The following is a 4,004-nucleotide window of genomic DNA, read 5'->3' on the forward strand; positions in this document are numbered from 1 at the left end:
GGGTGCTCCTGGCAGTGTGTTTAGCAAGTTTTCCCCAAAAAAGCTGTCTCTTACCTCTCCTAGCACATCAGGGCAGCAGGCAGCTCGCTGCCTCCACAGCAAATCCCAAATCTGCTTTCCCTCCATCCTCCAAGCATGGCCTTGCTAGCAGGAATCTTTCATTTCTAAATTTATTTTTACCCTTTTCTAAGCCAACAGCTATTTTAGGAGGGCAGGGGGATATCAGCACTGACTGATATTCCAGGGGCAGATTACTGCCAGCCTGTATCCTGGCTCTTCCCTTCCCTCCCATACATTTTAAACACAACCAGCTCCAGGAAAATCAATTGACTCCGCTCATTCTGTTTTGTAACACAGAGAAAACTGGTGAAATTAGGTTTCCCTCTGCTCCTTTGTCAGTTTAATATTCTGGTCCTGTTTGTCTGGGCAAGTGAACACTGATGAAGTTTGATTAGGTCTCACTGACTCTTTGGGGAAGATTTTGTCTTCCAGCCTCTCTTCTTTTGGCAGGGATGTTCCCATCATGCAGCGCTGAACACATCGCAGCTGAACAACCAAACACTTCTTCTTCTCCTAATTCTTCTAGGAGAAAACTTCCTCCCATGCCTTACCTCGAGGAAAAACAAGATTCAAAGATGCCACCAGGGCTTCTGTGCCTGCTTGACCTTGGCACAGCAGCCCCAGGCAGGGCCTTGTCTCATTCCCATCCCAAGCACCTGGCACAGCCCATGGAAGATGCTCTGGAAATGGATTTGCCCAGGAGCTCTTTCCTATCCAGAGGGGCATCCCTCTCCTCCTGGCCTCCCCCAGGGTCATTTGGTGCAGGCCATGAAGGTGAAATTTGTTTTAACCCCAAGGCCAGTCCCTCTGAGGAGAGAGAGAGAGCTTGAGCTTCACTCCCCACCTGGAAGTGGGGATGAGTTCCAGTCATGGGGAAATACAGCCCAGAGGAGGAACAGATTTTCCAGCTCTCCTGCAAGGGACTTCTCTCCTTGCACAGGTGAGGTGGCTGTGCCCAAGCTCATAGACACACAACAAAACCATCAGCAGGACAAAAAAAAATCCTGGCAGTTTTCACTCACACCTTTGGGGTGACAACAGGGAACATTTTTTGCTTCAGGGGACACAAAAGTGCAAAGCTCGGGACACTGGGAGTTTTAGTGTAAAAACTTACATAAGTTTATTGAACTGATCCAAACCAATGACCTATTTTGGCGTGAATTCCACCACGAAGTCTGCAAGCAAACCAAAGGCAAATTGTGGGAGCGGGAGGTGTATCCCCTGGGAGAGAAACCAGAATAAAAAACCAGATGGACTTACAGTTCTTCTTTGAAATTACATATGGATGCAACATTAACAGGGAGCAAGAACAGATCTTCATGTTTAAATTATATTTGACGTTTCCAGGAACTGCAGAAAAGCAATCACAGAGGGAAAGGCCCGAGGTGGCTGAAGCCCCTCTGAGGTTGCTCTGGGGGAGGCGTCTCTCTGCTGCTACAAAAGTGCCACATCCAAACCAGGGAGGCACAGCTGCCAGGAATACAGATTTTAGCCTCTGGGCTGCTTTAAACACCTCGTTTGCATCCTCAAATCTTGCACAGAATCTCACTGACAAGAGAGGAGGCAGAGCTGTGGCACCTCCACTGGATTCCAGACCCGAGCAGGAGAGGGCACAGGGAGAGCCATGTCCCCCGAGCCACCCCACGGGTCACACCTGCCACCAGCATGCCTGCAGCTCCCAAAAAAACGAGGTTACAAATCCCAGCCAGCAAGCAGAGGACAGCCAGCACCCCGTGCATGTTCACAACAGCGATCTGCCTGGAACATCTGGCCAAAAATATGGATATTGAACAGGAACATCTCCAAAACCACACAGCACAGCCTCAAGCTGGGCACACAGAGCCGTGGGACACTTTGGTATTCAGCTGTCACCCAAGTCCTCGTGGAGCAGGTGCTCTGCCTGCTGTGCAGGCTGCCCATGGCAGACTTTGATGCAGGAGCAACACAACAAAAGCAGCCCTCAGGTAGAAGGAGACACAAGCCAGGGAAGCTCACACATCTATTTTGTTTTCTCAAGCAGATGTGACAGACCCAGGGACCTTTAGGTGAAGAGGGCACACAGGCTGGCAATGCCTGGACACGGCCCCTCCTGACATGGCAGAGGTTTAAATCAAACCTCCTGCCACATCTGCACCCTCACTCAGCACCCAAACCTCCTCCTCTCTCCCCAAGACAGGGTCCCCTGTTGGGTGGCACACACACAGGACCCTTCCCCACAAGGTACAATGATTTGGGCTATTTTGCCACTTCCTTGTGTGCTGTTTGGTCCCACACAAACTCTCTCTAGTTTTGGGGTGAGTCCTTCTCCATGGGAAGCCAACCAAGCCTTTTGGTTTCTACCCCACGACTGCTCCACTACCTGCACAAAGATGAGTGCCTTGAGAAAAACCTTCCCCTGGAGAAGTGGCAGGGTGGTGATTTCATACCTGAAGGGACCAGGGGAGCAGGTCTGGGTGTCAGCACCAAATCCCCAGCACCTGTTAATGTTCTGTGCTCTCTTTTTCCATCTTCCCACCAGGTCTGTCACAAATAAAAGCACGATTTACTTCCAGTTCTGAGCACCAATCCCTGCATGGACAGCCCAATTTTTAGTGGGCAAACAAACTTAAAAGCACATACTTGGCCCTTCTTTATCATCCCATTCCACTCTTTAATGGCCTTTGTTTATTCCCTTCTCTGAAACCCAGACTCTTAATTGTGCTGAGGAAGTTGGTCAAGAGTTACAGCATCTCACTAATAGCAGGTACAATGCCATAAATACACCCACAGAGGCAATTACTGCTCTGGAGAATTGGGTCAGAGATCCCAATTCTTTTGCATCCCCATAGGTCGCTTGAGTCGGACTCTGCAGCCACTCAGGGATCTCCTACTCACACTGAAGGTCAAGGGCTGAAATAGGTTTCTAATATTAAACAACCATATCTTCATAAAACTTTGCTTTATAACAAAATATCTTATTAACCACAACTTTTCCTATTGGTAGGTATGTATATATCATACAGAAGTGTTGGCTTAAGGGTTCTGCTATCAGGCAGCAAATTATTTTTGCTGCCCAAATGGAAAATACATCTTCAGTAAAGCTCTAGCTTATAAAAGCATCATTTTATGTTATACTGCCACTATCTCCCTGCTGTTTAGTTTACAGGTACACAGATCTATGGAAAATCTATGTTACCTGTGGAAAATCTCACTTCCTTCCCTATTGCTCATCTCAACGGGGCCAAGAAATTGCTATTTTTGGCAGGGGGATGAGGCACAAATTAGTAACTTGTTTTAAATCCTCCCATTTTAACCCTTGCTTTGGATAAGGAACTAATCCCCTCTGAACAATCCCCAAATCCTAAACCTGAAGACTATGAGATAATTAAATACTTAGTCCCCTCCCCAATGATCCCACCCCACAATCCAGGTAAAATGTGAAGAGAAATACACAACTCCAAGAATACCAAAGGAGCTCAGTGATGTGGGAAAAAGCATCCTGGGAAAGAAAGTGCACGTGGGGATAAAGGGAGCATTTCAAAATGAAGGTCAGGAGTTCATGTGTAACTAGAGCCCTCGCTGCACAGCTCCAAAAACTGCTGAGCAGCTGCTTGTAACCAGGAAATCGGGAAAGTCTTCAACTTGGAGCGGGGAAGACACAGGAAAGCGAAACAAGGGAGAGAGAAAGGAAGGAGGATTTCACGGACCAGGCAGGGGGATCTGCTCTGCAGTAGAAAACAGGGACTACGTGAAGCAGCAGCACGCGATGCCTGCGAGGGGCGTGTGGGGGAAGCTGAGAGAGAGAGAGAGGGAGAGAAACCTGCTGAGAATCCAGCGTGGGTCCTGCTGAGCACCCAACGTGGGTCCAACTCTTTCTTTGAGTGAAACCTGCTGAGCACCCAACGTGGGTCCAGCTGAGCACCCAGTGTCGAGTGAACCCTGCTGACCACCCAACGTGGGTCCAG

Source organism: Geospiza fortis, unplaced genomic scaffold (genome assembly GCF_000277835.1).
Source record: "Geospiza fortis unplaced genomic scaffold, GeoFor_1.0 scaffold305, whole genome shotgun sequence".
In the NCBI taxonomy this organism is placed as follows: domain Eukaryota; kingdom Metazoa; phylum Chordata; class Aves; order Passeriformes; family Thraupidae; genus Geospiza; species Geospiza fortis.